This window comes from Dreissena polymorpha, chromosome 15, assembly GCF_020536995.1.
Source record: "Dreissena polymorpha isolate Duluth1 chromosome 15, UMN_Dpol_1.0, whole genome shotgun sequence".
NCBI lineage: Eukaryota > Metazoa > Mollusca > Bivalvia > Myida > Dreissenidae > Dreissena > Dreissena polymorpha.
This window is the reverse complement of record NC_068369.1, coordinates 11,522,194-11,537,799: the sequence shown is the minus strand read 5'-3', so window position 1 is coordinate 11,537,799 and position 15,606 is coordinate 11,522,194. Positions and strand designations below refer to the sequence as shown.

Below are 15,606 nucleotides of genomic sequence, written 5' to 3'. Positions count from 1 at the left end.
GAAGCAGGTCAGAGCTGCAAATAATGGGCCCTAGTTTTAAACGTGTGTACCGCACACCGTTGGACAAATATATATTTTTGTACTCATTGCGTGGCGAACGTTTTCTTTCAGCCCTGAGTCTTTTCTATATGACAATCGCCACAGTTTTTTTTTTTCGTTGTGTGTTTACTGTTGTTTTTGTTGTATCTTGTTTGTTATTTTGTGATTTTTTTTCGAGGCTAGGGACAGTACATCATACAAAAACGTCCATTTCAGTGCCGATCTTATTGTTTTGTGTTGATGGACGTGAAGCGCCTAACACAACGCAAACCTTGCCTCATGTCACAATCGAATTGAGTCTCGCTTCTAGTGGGGAATTCAACCTTGAACGATGAGTTTAAGAAAAAATCAAATCTAAAACACAAGACCGATTAGTGATTATCCATTATCTTATTCATAATATCTGGTGAACTTGAAATATAACAGGATCATTAACACTTTCCGAATTATGTTCACCAGGGAAACATATCCACACATAATTTGCATAGATGAATAGTTAACCCTATATGGCAATCGCCAAGAAGGCATTATGCGCAAGCACGCCATACTATTTTAAAACCAACGCGCTATATCATTGTATCGAAATCAAGTGTTTGTGTTGATGATAACATGACACTCAATGTAATTCTCTACGGCCACCGGAAAAACTTTGCGAAACCGAAATTTCGCAAACTTAAGTACCCTTTTTCTTGAAGGTTTGCTTATTTGTGATAAAGTATAAGATAAAGTCTAACTTGTGATTAATAATTGGTTATTTTTGCTTGTTAAATGCGTTTTTCTTCACTATGAACTTTATTTGCAAAGTTGGGGTTCCCATGGATTTTTGTAATATCCCATGGGATTTTTCATTATCCCATGGGAATTTTGGTTTCTCCCATGGGTTTTTCTCCAGCTTTTTTTATGGGAGAAAAAATCCCAGGGATTTTCAAAAACATAAAACACGTTCGTTTGTGCTTAGTTATCGATTTTAAGCATTGTTAAAGCATTTGTGCTTATTTTCGTTCAATTTACTTTGATAGAAAAAAATCCCATTTTTTTATGGGAAAAAAAATCCCATGGGATTTTTTTTTGATTTTTAGAGATTTATTCATGTAACCTTCAGAAACACTACCTTTTAACAAATGATGAGCATTTCTCGCGATTTCAACGCGTTATATCGTGTTTTAAATAATAAAAAAATCCCATGGGATTTTTTTGTCCCATGGGATTTTTTTGTCCCATGTTTTTTTTCCCATGGATTTTTTTTTCCAATGGGATTTTTTTTAAGGTATAAGTTTCTAAAAGCTATATATAATAATTATAATAATAATAATAATATAAATAATATAATAATAATAATAATAATAATAATAATATAATAATAAATCGTGCTCAATATGATGAATTTGTACTTTTAAGCGACTAACATTTTTATTCGAGCCGATCGTCGAGTCCGAATGGTGAGTATAAGAGCAATTTTACCTGTACAAATAAATCTCAATTGTGAAAGAGAACGCTACCGTACTATAAAATAATCTTGATATAAGTCATATCATTTCTCGACAGAAAATGAAAACAGTATCCATATTGATGTCAGCAATGTCCCCTGCTATGATAAATATTGACAAAATGAAAAACCTTGACCAATAATTCCGTGTCGAATACGCATAAGATTATAGCAATCAAATTCATATAAGCATTGATAAGATAATTTGCGAAAATGGGTCTTATGTCAAATACGGCAAGCGTAGCTCCATTCCATAATGTCCGGTATTAAGTCACGTCAAGTTTCGTGGTCGAATTATAGCATAATAATCATTTTCACATTACGCGGATTCATATGAGTTTCCCTACATAAATTGTGTTTAAAATTTATGTTACACTAATGTGCGATGATTGAAAAGGGGATTTCGGTAATTCTACATTCGCCCGCCTAGTACCGAAATCCCCATATTTACGCCTTAAAGGGTCAATAGGTCATCGGTATGAATGGTTTTTGACTTCACATGAATGTTAAGGTGCAAAAAATTGATATTAATTTAATTATTAAGCACTCTTGACAGCATTAAGTTGCCTCTCAGTGGGGATTTCGGTAATTCTACACTAGAACTTAAACGCGCGCCGGTACCGAAATCCTGCTGTACAAACCTTCAAGTGTCAACAAAATTATTATTTGTTTTTTTTCATTAGCAACCAGTGACATGTATTATCTCCCATTCGGTTACTTCTTTTGGAAAATAATTAGCGGGGGATTTCGGTACTGCTACATTCGTACGCCCAGAGCCGAAATCACCCATGTTTACGCCAATCCCCCATATTACGCCTTTAAGGGTCTATATGTCATTATGTTTGGGTTTTGGCTTTGCATTTAATGTTGATTGTACACAATCATATTAGTGTTTAATCATTTAAACACTCTTATCAGAATATTTTTTCCATTATTAAATAGTTATTAATGTGAAAAATGTGGGTAAACGAATGTAAAAAGGTTAAAATGTACATTTAAAACAATGGTTACACAAAAGATATGTAAATATAACATGACATAGTAATAATAAGTCTTCAGAAAGTATTTTCCAAACAAATCTGATGAAACAAATGATATCGTACTACCTTATTTACAATATGCTATACACTTTTGCAATTTAGTTATCAATGTTTAATCAAAGCATAAATCAGGATAATATGTTGCCTCTTAGCGGGGATTTTCGATAATTCTTAACAAGCACATAAACCCGCGCCGGTACCGAAATCCCCGCTGTACAAACCTTCAAGTGTAAAAAAATACTGATTTAGGTTTAAATAAAGGGAACAATAGTATTTTTGGCCACCAAAAAGCACTTCCGCGTCAACAAAACGATTGAAATTATGTCAGAAACCCAGCTTTTCATTGTATATATTGCAATACACCATCGGCCGCGAGAGCGGAATACTGCGCTTGGCCGCTAAACAATGTGGATTGCATCAAATTAAATGTCAATTTTCGATTTTATTACAAAAATAAACACTGCCTTTTTATAAATATGTCAAGCACGTACACTTAACAAAAAATCGATATATCTTTATGTAATGTAGAAAAGTAAAGCGCTTTATATATAACAATGTTTATAATGTCTCTCTGGTTGAGAAAAAAACTAAACAAAACCATGTAGAACATATATGTTTTCATAATTAAAAAAAATATTAATGATTCACGTGATGTTTTATAATGATATAAGTTCACGTGTCATTGAACGAGTTAAGGGAGAGATGCGAATTAAATTACACATAATTAACAAATGATACTATACTGTCAGCTTGATTTATAAATTGTGTTCCATCGCGCCAATATATTCATTGTTCCATGAATTGTGTATAAAAGCAAAACGATTGAAATTATGTCAGAAATCCTGCTTTTCACATGAAATGATCTTTAACACTTTATTTATTTCCAATCAGGTAATTAATAATAATAGGGGAAGTCTATACTGTGTATTAGAAACTTGTTGTGGTGATCCCTATCTTATCCGCTCAATACACATCCACCTGGCTACTGTACAGAAAACAATTAGATTTACTTCCAAAATAACTGATTTCATTAATTGCTAACTTGTTGTCTACATTTTAAATTAACAACGATAATGGATCAACATCACCGTTGCACCAATTATTAAGTTCACAGTAATCTGTACTTTAAATAGATAGCCTAATTAAAGACGGTGCTAATAAAGAACAAAGCGTGAATGTGGATATTAAGAAATTAGATCCTTTTTTGCATGACCTGGCAGTAATCATTTTATCTTATATAAATAAGCCACATTTAAGACATGGATAAAATTAAAATAAGACACATTTGCATCTTTCATTTCTTGAAAAAAAAATAAGCACGCAGTCACATATAAATAAGATACATTGAAGACACAGAAAAAATAAATAAGACACATTTGCATCTTTCACTAAATTTTCTTAAAAAACATGTGAAACTGAAGAAAAACATTTATTACTGACACATTATTCTAAAAGTCGACTGACAACTTAAGTTCAAAGAGGGATTTACAATTAAATAAGATCCATTTTCGCATGATGCTGGTTGTAGAGCAAGCAATACATTTCTTACTGACACATTATTCTAAAAGTCGACAGGCAACATAAATTCAAAGAGGGAACCACAATTAAATAAGATCAATTTTCGCATGATACTGGTTGTATAGCAAGTAGTCACATATTAATTACAGCTTGCATTAGTTGCAATAATTTTGTTAAGTGCGCGTGCTTCTGAACGTTGCGTTAAGCGAGAGTGTTGTCATTTTGTTAGTTTTATATTTTGGTATTATGTATGATTATTGCTTGTTTTGAATTTGAAATAAACGCTTTCTGGCAAATAAGCATCGTCTTAATTTGAATACAAATAATGAACATTTGACATACAAAATGTCCAATAACATACCGGCAATAACATTATATATATGTTAATTTCTGTGCATGTTTATACCGAAATTATAGCCGACATCGGCAGTTAGGGAAATTTAGTGACACACTTTAACACATCAAACATGCATGATAGTTCTTTTTTCATATGATATTCCCCTGGTTGCTTACCGGTGTATTGGTGCAGTTGATAACCCCGCCGGGACTACAGTAGGGTGCTAATACACACGTGTATCGTGTTCAATACAATCGTCTTAATTTTAATGCAAATAATGAACATTTGACATACAAAATGTCCCAATAAACATATCGGCATTAACATTATATATATGTTAATTTCTTTGCATGTTTATACCGAGATTATAGCCGACATCGGCAGTTAGGGAAATTTGTGACACACTTTAACAAAACAAACATGCATGATAGTTCTTTTTTCATATGATATTCCCCTGGTTGCTTACCGGTGTATTGGTGCAGTTGATAACCCCGCCGGGACTACAGTAGGGTGCTAATATACACGTGTATCGTGTTCAATACCCGATCCATGCTACAATGTGTAAGAACGGGAATTTCGGTAATTCTACCTTTTTAAGCTTGCGCACCTCTAATGGGCACATATCCAAATATAATTTAATTAATTATTTTCCTAATCAGCATCATTTCACTAAACTACATGCAAATTTGTAGGTAGCTTTCCATGCTTAAAAAAAAATAAACCGATTTTTTTCAAAACCACCCTCACGCTCGGCTTTTGTCCAGTTTATTTTCACCCCTGGGGTATATAAAAGTTCCATAATTCATTCAAATTCCAAATATGGGCATGCAGTTGGTGTGTACAGATGCAGTAAAGGCGTTTAAAGTTTAAACAAGATGAAATAAGTATTCTTTTACAGACATTTATTTTTTACAATTTTAATCTATGGAATAGCGCCATGAAATGTAAGTGATTTCAGCCCAAGTAAAAATTGGGTCGGTTAAAACAAAGTGTCATAAAATTCAAAATAGTATCATTTAAGTTATATTTTAAATTAAGTTTTTATAGAAACACTATATACAGCAAAAATACCAAAAAAAAGACAGATTTACCGTTTACTTTTTGAAATAAAAATAAAAATGCAACATGCATCATTCGTATTTTCAGCAGTAAATTAATCAATTTAGCCATAACGTTGTTTTAATTTTAAAATTGAAGGATGTGCATACAATTTTCAACATATTTAACAATAAACATAGCTTATGTGCTATATTAAATCAAATTACGTTAGAAAGAAATAAAACGCGTCGCAAAAAGTATGCGATGTCGGCAGGAATCGAACCTGCGCGGGAAAATCCCAAACGATTTCAATTTTATCGCCTTACCCACTCGGCCACGACAACTTTACATCTGTGTAACCTTAAATTAGATATATATAAGTAAACAGGTAAAAAGGCTCGCTCGATCTTTGAAGAAATCGCGAAATCGTATTTTTCAGATGATAATTGGATCAAAGTCAATATTTATAGTGAAAATAATGTAATCTAAATGAATAAGTTAAACATATATCAAAATTCGAAGTTTGAAAAAAATAAAATGCATCTCTCGGAAATAAGCGATCATTGAAGATCGCCAATGGCTATGTATGAAGTGAAAGGACAGTTGAAAGTTTCCATTTTGCACTTTAATGATTCTGATAATATGGTGACAAAGGCAGCAGTCCTATGCAGTATTGTGTTTGACCGGAGAGTAGCGTGATCTGTGTCGGTGTTGGGCGCTCTGAGGGCGCAATCCGGCTACATAGGTACATAGAAACCTCTTGTGGCTATAGTCCATGGATCGGGTTCGGCAGACAGGGAACATGTAAATTTTTATATGTATGTTTTATATCTTAATTACCTAAACGTATATTTATCCTGGTTACTTATTTACTGAGGTATGAGTTAGTCGCAATGATTGTAGATACGTTGTACTATATTTAGTAAGTATTTGGAGGACGAGTGGCACGGGCACGCGCTTTATTATCACTTATGCAAGGAACGCGTTTTGTTTATATACGTATTTTTGATATTCCGATAGGCTTAAGGGAGGTAACTTATTCAAGTAAAACGCGATATTTTTTGCAATGCCTTTTTATAACTCTTGTTTAATTAATTACATACGAATATACAGCTAAATTTAAGATGATTTTTACCAGAAAAAAATTTCGGAGAAAGATATATTGAGATTTAAATATTCCATAGAATGCGAGTCTCCATATATATTTTCTATTGCAGGGGAGGTAATTAAAAAAATTTAAAGTCTCCGAATTGGTCTTTGTTGTATCTATTTACGTTTATTTTCAAGCTTATGGCGATTTAAAAAATAATTATTATTAGTATATGCTCACATGGATATTGGTACGGATATATCGTGTTCATATAACTGTTACTACATCCATTTCATTCATCATTCAGGTCGGGCTACACAAATCTCGTGAAGAGGCTAGTAGGACCTGTAAACAAACTCTCATACACACACTCTTCACTCATCGTGGCGCTCTCGCATGTCTGAGGCGATATATAAGATCGATGTCATATATAATACTGTATTCGCTGGTATTTTCGGTTGATATGTTTGATTGAGTAGGACGCAATGAATATAGTGTATTTATATTTAATCGAAGTGAGCTCATTGTTGTTTCTGGCGGTATTCAATTTCTGGTAATAGTTTCGCGATTAAAGACCGTCGGTTCTCGGTTAGGTGTGGAATGTTCTTATTTGTTAATGTGCCAAGTGCTTAAAGGCGGTTTTATCGCACTTTATTAGTCGGCGTTTCAAGAGAATGGGTAATAAATGCAAATCAGTAGGTGCTTAGAAGACTTAAGTACGGCAAGAACCACAACTCACTCTGCTAGGAACGATTACCACTGCCTGTCTGCAGCAGACGACAAATGATTCTGCTCTAGCAGTGAATGTATATACCAGCTTGTAAACGCCATTGGCCAGTCTAGTGTTTATCATTAAAATATGCACATATTGGCTGCTTTCATGGAAAACGAGGCTTAATGCACGTCAAATAAGATAGCCTGTGCACAATGATAAGCATATGCAATGCGAACAAGCTAATCAATGATATTTTGATTCAATTTTTCATATTTATACCAAGTGAGTTTTCATTTGACCGCCTTGCGGATACAGATCCATTAGCATGTGCTTGTGTATTATAATAACAATTAATGAGTTAATTTACTACTTACAGTATCGTTATTTTCATCAACATCATCGTTATCAACGTTATCATGATCATCATCATCAACATAATCATCATCTCATCATTATCATCATCATCATTATCATCATCATCATCATCATCATCATCATCATCATCATCATCATCATCATCTCGTCATCATCATCATCATCATCATCATCATCATCATCATCATCATCATCATCATCGTCATCATCATCGTCATCATCATCATCATCATCATCATCATCATCATCATCATCATCATCATCATCATCATCATCATCATCATCATCATCATCATCGTCGTCGTCGGTCGTCGTCGTCGTCGTCGTCGTCGTCGTCGTCGTCGCCCTCGTCCTCGTCCTGCTTTTCCGCCTCCACCGCATCATCAGCAGCAGCATCGTCATCAGCAACAGCAGCAGCATTATCGTCACTATCACCAACAACATCGTTATGGTCGTCATCGTCGTGATCATCATCATCAGTGTCATCATCATCATCATCATCGTCATTGTTATCGTCGTTGTTCTCCTCCTCGTTGTCGTCATCGTCATCATCGTCGTCATCGTCATTCTCATCATGAACAATTTCAACAACCGTAAAACCTATCGCTCAGCTCATTTTTGCAGTGAATTCGGATGTTATATCAAATCTTTTTGATTAATAGAGTTTGCTGCTTAATGTATTAATAACTAAATAATAATGTTGATAATATTGAAAATAAATGGTTTCAATTTTATTTATCCGTTTAAGATGCAGTATTTGACCAAGTCAATTTGTCGCTAAAAGCGTTACGAGTTGCTATTGAAACTATAATCGCATTCCGATAAAAATGGTGTCTGTATTAGGGCCTGTTTAATTTCTACGCTTAATTGCAATTCATAAAAATATTTTTAAGGGTACCGGTATATCTAGACACACTCTGTTATCCAAACAATCCTTGTGATCATAAACAAATAAACAATGAAATATAAATAAAATTAGATGATAAAAATGGTATCTTCCTTTTTGCTGTTGCTAGTTATCAACAGAGTAGCAAAACTTTTAAATATAAATTATATTCAATTCATAGCACGCTTAAAGATTTGAAGTTTATCAAAATCTATAAGCACAAACATATTTATGTTTGTTAATACAAAGCTGTAGCAGTTTTCTGATTGCGCTTGAAAAGATGTGATTGTTGTTGTTGCATTAATAGTATCATTAGTTTGTATTTCCAGATTAGGTATTCCACCATACATTTTGTTTTTAATCAGATGTCTTATAATTGGCATTGCAATATTTCAATAACGAGTAATCAACACAATTGACTTTATGTATTTTTAATTGTTTATCCATATTATCATTAACACTTGAGGGAAAAATAAGCTGTGTCATTTTTTATTTTTTATTTTACTTATGGTTCAGACAACTCTGCTTTTACTATATGCCGTAATAATTATAAGTTTCCGTTCACTTAAAGATATTGTTTTTCGTGTTGGAAAATTTAAATACGAAAAATATTTAGAGACAAGTGTGTTATGTTTGTTTGTCAATTATTTAATAGAAGTAGAAATAATACATCAGTGTACATAATTTTATTGTGTTGTTCCCTTCGTTCTTTACTTTAAAAATGCAACTTAACAGCTTTGCAATCAACTGAAATAATATATAAAAAGTAAAAACAATAAACGTTTGGCTTTCTTAATACGATATCATTTCAAACGCTGTTGGAAGGAACCATTGCTTATTAGAGGTTTACAAGGTAATTTACCCAAGTACGCAAATGTAATGGTCGATTGCCCTTAGGCATGATTCTGTTTTATTACTTTAATCCGGTTGTAAGAATGCATGACCGCAGGGTCATCAGATAAGCAAAAACAGGGTCAACATCTGATAAAATAGCGCTGTTTAACTGACTGTACGAAAATCCGTATGTCCGAAAATTTAGAATCATGAAAACATAAATATTTTGGCTTAAAAAGGAAATGTAAGAAAATTTAGAATGTAAGAGAAAATACGGTGGTTTTATGGTGTTTAAATCGATTAGAAATAGCAAAACCTAAAGACATTATCTCAAGTGTGATTTTCAAAAGATTTTATATGAATGTACACACACGGTAAAACTAGTCTATTAAAATGAAATACCTTCATTGGTTCTCATGTTTTTAATATTTATTAAACATAGGTATTTGTGAACACTTGTTGTTATATAATATTGAAATGTACACGCATACTGAACATAAAATCATTAGCATAACGGCTAAGTTGGTTTTTACTAAGATTGCAATAGTGTTTATTTTATTATTATGAATCTTATGAGGATAATTTTGAAAGTATGACACAGAGTATCTGAAGAATATATATACATAATCACATATGTTGTTGTTGTTGTGGTTATTGTTTCAATATTTTTATGAGTATCATACATTCAATGACGAAGAGCTATTAATTTGTCATACAAACACCATAATTATTATTGGATTGCGGAGATTAAACAAATCGATTCCCTAGTAACTGATATAACTGATACATTTTTTGAGCGACAATTTGAAACTAAATCTTGTATTATTTAAATTTGATTATTTTAATTGCAGACTTTTTTTATTAACCCCAATTATTGTGTACGCAACGTTTCTTTTATTTAAATCGCTGAGTACGAAGCATCAAGCTATTTTTTAATTAATTGACAGTGATCTTTAATGTATGTCATAATATAAATTAAAATCAATCTTAATTAAAGCTTGAGCGGTTGGTTTGTAATAAGTTTTGTAAATGTTGCTGTAGGATATGTATGCACAATAAATACTAACGCTCTGGCATATTGTGATGGTGATATGATTATATATTGCACAATGAATATGTGATGATGTTCTTGTGATAATATTGAGGCTATAATTAGTTTTTGAATTAAGCTAGCTAATTTCAAATAAGATACAAACACATCCCAATCCTAAAATTATCAGTAAGTTATAGTATTGTTTGCCTCTAGGCGCATAATTAATTGAAGGCCTAGTTTATCTGTTAATCCTCGCCCCATGTGGTGTCCCAGTGTGTACACTGATATTAATACACGATGTATTGGTCCACAATTAAATCTCTTATAAAAACATGTCTCTCAGGTGACTGAAAAATGGCTGTGTAGATACAACAAATACTACTACAACGGAGACTAAGATAACACATGTTACAATTAATTTGTCTTCCTTGCGTTCTTCTTATACGACAAACACTTCTAAAACAAAAAAGCAAAAAGCCGCTACTGCTACTGCTTCGGCTACTCTTACTGCTACTGCTACTGCTACTGCTGCCGCTGCCGCTGCCACTGCCAGGCGGCTGCCACTGCCGCTGCCACTGCCGCTGCCGCTGCCACTGCCTCTGCCGCTGCCACTGCCGCTGCCAGTGCTGCTGCTGCTGCTACTGATAGTGCTACTGCTACTGCCACTGCTACTGCCACTGCTACTGCCACTGCTACTGCCACTGCCACTGCCGCTGCCACTGCCGCTGCTGCTGTTGCTTCTGATAGTGCTACTGCTACTGCTGCTGCTGCTGCTTCTGCTGATGTTGCTGCTGCTACTGTTACTGCTACTGATACGGCTACTGATACTGCTACTTCTACTGCTACTGCTAGTGCTACTGCTGCTGCTGCTGCTACTGCTACTGCTACTGCTACTGCTACTGATTCTGCTACTGCTACTGCTGCTACTGCTGCTGCTGCTGCTACTGCTACTATTGATAATAATTCTCCTTCTACTTCTCTTTCTAATATTGCTAGCGATGCTTCATAATTTATTTTTAAATGTATCATTTTGTTAAAACAGGAAAGAACTGTTATATATATTTTCTTAAAGGGATCTTTTCACGCTTTGGTAAATTGACAAAATTGAAAAAAGTTGTTTCAGATTCGTAAGTTTTCGTTTTAGTTATGATATTTGTGAGGAAACAGTAATACTGAACATTAACCATGCTCTAATATAGCCATTATATGCATCTTTTGACGATTTTAAAACCTAAAAATTATACAGCGTTGCAACGCGAAACGATTGAATAATTTGGAGAGTTCTGTTTTTGTCGTTAAATTTTGTGAAACTACGAAGATTGCTTATATAAGGTATAAAATACGTCGAGAATGTGTACTCGGCGGAATAGCTCAGTAGGCATAAGCCTTTATACTACAGGACTCTGCCAGGACTCCAGGGGTCACTGGTTCGAACCCTGCTCCGGGCAATGTACATTTCCTTTTTTTTTTTTTTTCTTGATTTTTTACTGGAGCTTTTATGATCCAATGTTTCCATTTATCAATATAAAGCATTTAATGAATAAGTTAAAAAAAATGCCAAAATCTGTGAAAAGGCCCCTTTAAAGGTGTAAAGAATCTAAACTTTTCTGCGATTAAAGTTTTATTTAACTGGATTAGTATAGGCCACATAACAGACGCTATTGTACTGATTTGTACTAAACAACATTTTGTCATAATCAACAGTTTTAACATGCCGCAGTTTCCTTGGAAGTTGACCTTTGATTGGAGTTATGTATAAAACATTAACAAGGTATTTGTTGACAGTTTGTCCTGTTATATATTAGTTGAGCCAAACGTGTGATAAAGATCCCTTTTGGGGTGGCGATAAATACTATTTATATTGTTCAACAGTGGGAGACTGAGAAAACATATGTTACAATTAATTTGTCTACTTTGCCTGCTTCTTCTTTATATATTTTTCTTGCTAATCGTTTAAGTTTAGTTTTAGTTAAGTAGGTATATCAATTTACATTTTTTGATAGATATTTATTTGGATAGTAATGGTATGTTTTATTTGACTTGACATCATTGAACCGGTTTATTCATTGATAAGATCGGGATCTCCACAGGTGTTTAATCTCGATTGTTAGGTGGGGAGAAGGGTCCGAATGATAATGTTGTCGTCGGCTTACGAATCACATTTCACAAGTTTTAGACAAATATGCATACGTTATAAACCTAATTTAAGTATTACATAGATAATAACTTATCTTTATTTTGATGAACTACGTTTAAGGTATAAAACTATAATTATCTATGTGTTGTGTGCCGCATACATACCATCTTGCTTTTTTAAATTTGATCACAACGGTCCGAAGTCATAAACATTCATTATGCATGGTTGCTAAAGCACAGTGTATACTAACTAACCTATGTTTATTGTTGTTTGCTAGGGTTATTATTATTATGTTTTATTTTATTTATTTTTTTTTTTTTTGGGGGGGGGGGGGGGAGGGCTTTTATAGAAGATTTCAACTAGTCCTTCAATTAACGAAAAAAAAATATTGGTATAGGAAATATAAAAGAGTAATAGACAGCTTTATTCATGCTGTTCTATTATGGTGTTTTAACGCATATAATTATGTATGGTTGATGAAGCACATTGTATGCTACCGATGTTTATTGTTGTTTGATGATGATGTTAAGTTGGTGTTGCTGTTGTTGTTAATGATGATGATGAGGAGGAGGAGGAAGAAGAAGAAGAAGAAGAAGAAGATGATGATGATGATGATGATGGTGGTGGTGGTAGTAGTGACGACGACGACGATGATGATGATTTTGATTATGATAATGAGATTTGAATTAAATTAATGCGCAAAGATTTTTCTTTTTAGCGGCCAAATGCAGATATCTGCGCTCGGCCGCTGTAAGGGTTATGTAATATTTGCAATCTACATAGGAGTCAATAGCAGATACCAAGCACCATATGCTTATGAGAAACAAAAGCAAAATATTGGCAATCGCTGAAATCTCGAATATGACTTACTCATTTTATTAAATGAAAACCGGTAACTATTTTAAACGGTTATTATATTGCAACAACTTAGCGGTGTTTATCCAAAAGACCATTGTTATAATTACAGGGACGTCAATAGGCCAAACTATTCAGGAAATATGATTTGAGTCGTCAAGGATAGATTTTGAGATCAATGTACGTCCGATGAGATTTAAAGGGAGTTTGAGGCGTAGGGACAGATTCGTTCGAGTACGCGATCATTTGAGAACAAATTATGTTGAAGCTTTATCGGAATTCCGGAAATTTGCGATCGGTACCGATTTTTCCTGGTTCTTTTTTATTGATTCTGATAAGTTAGCGGCCGGCACGGACATGAATATTAACTGAAGAAAACCTCTTCGCTACTTTCCGAAAATCTTCGACATGTTGCAAATATCCGTAATATTCCGCATTGTACTCACCAGAAATTGCAACTAGAAAGACTACAATAAATCAGTTAGCTACGGCTCGGGCGGGGATTTACCTTTTATCCCTGTAAGGGACCTAATGCCCCAGACTACCGGCTATTTTTTCCGGAATTCGAACTTGATACACTTGATATCCCTGAATTAAATATTTATATCCGCACTTTTGATCTCTAGAGTGCTGACTGTTAGTATTGTATTTGACTGGAATGACTGTCGATTATGTGTTTTTAAGATTAAAACAAGCTTACGAAGAACTTTGTGTTTGCTTTTTTGTACGCTTTCTTTTTAAAAATGTATTGTCCGCCACGGACGCAACAATTGACCAAATGTACCAGATTGTGGTCTCTTTAAAGTGCTATGTTTTTACTGCCGTGATATCTTTAACAAACTACACATTATTGATCGTGGACGTTTTATACTCTTATTGAATTTGTTTCCCCAAAATATGCTCTTCTATTAGTAGATGTTTAGGTGACGATGTTCTAATTATAGATCTTACACGGCCAAGAAACACTAGATAGGTCTTTGCAAAGAGAGCTGTTGGATATCGTGAATGCGTTCAATGTGGCCTGTTTATTTCAGAAAGCTATGTGCAATGTTTTATGGGGATTTCTATCAAATTGCCAATTGCAAAATTTGATTTAATTCATTCGGACCTACAAGCGGGAAACTTCTTCATTAAAATTCAATGGGCTTTTAAGAAGTTCGTTGAAAGGCCAAATTTGACGTTAAACAGCAACGCCGAAAAAATTGCTACTCAGTCTTATTTATCACTTTTTTTGTAAGATTTACCAGTAGACGTTCTTCAGTGAAATTAAGCAAACACACAGTGCCGACAAATATGGAAGGGTATTTAGGTAAAAATTACATCCTTCTTTGTGACTGTGTCATGATTCTTGATGGTACTTTCAATTAATATGTAGACACCTTTTCATGCTTGATGACACTTACATCTTGCCTGATGTCCAATGTCTATTTACATTCTGCTTAATGGTATCATGCATGTGTACAGATGCAACATTCTTGTTCGTTAATTGCATGCTGCATATGTGTATGTTGGTTTGTGCAGAGAGACTTGTGCAATAGGCGCAGTGCATAATGAAATCAAATATTAATGCGTTTAATAAATTAACGCGATGGTAAGATGTGAGTTTCACCCAAGCACAAAGCAACATACTATCATGCATGATACAATGATGTCAATTGACAGTCATTCCGAAATGCTACGGAGGACTACGGAAATTTACGGCGTATAACGGAAATTTTATGTTATAGGAGAAGTTGCGCACCTTTGTAAGATATTTGCTACTGAACCGAAATTAACCGCGTGTTTGTAGACTTAACTTTTTTTTGGTTAATGACTAACCATAATTTTTGTACAGTAATTTACCTTCAATAACCAAAGAAAGTCTATGGATATATTTCAATATATGCTACTAATGCATGTATGCAGAGCTCCAGATAAGACGCTTAAAGTCGTAAAAAATTGAATTAAATTTAGTAAAAAAGTAGACTTAAATTCTGTGCGTACGGTTACACATTGGAAAAATAAAATAAGAATTCAAAATGTGTGATCATGCGTAAAACTCAATATCAATGCATATAATGTAAACATTTTATCAATGAGTTCCCACTCGTCTAGGCCCTCATTACAATTATGAAATCAACAGCACTTTAACGTTATTATGAATAACAGACCATCTTTACAACAGTCGAAAAGCCGAACGTTTTCCATTATCTGGTCCTTTTATCGCAAAAAGTCTGCTGTAAA

At 33.9% G+C, this 15,606-nt stretch overlaps 2 protein-coding genes across 3 annotated transcripts in view; one reads left to right on the top strand and one right to left on the bottom strand.

Moving 5' to 3' along the window:
* LOC127859987 (pterin-4-alpha-carbinolamine dehydratase-like) overlaps positions 1-15,606 on the top strand; it is a 65,607-nt gene that overhangs the window by 510 nt on the left and 49,491 nt on the right. The window lies entirely within an intron of this gene.
* The window catches only part of LOC127859977 (collagen alpha-1(XIV) chain-like), a 69,914-nt gene that overhangs the window by 44,489 nt on the left and 9,819 nt on the right, over positions 1-15,606 (bottom strand). The window lies entirely within an intron of this gene.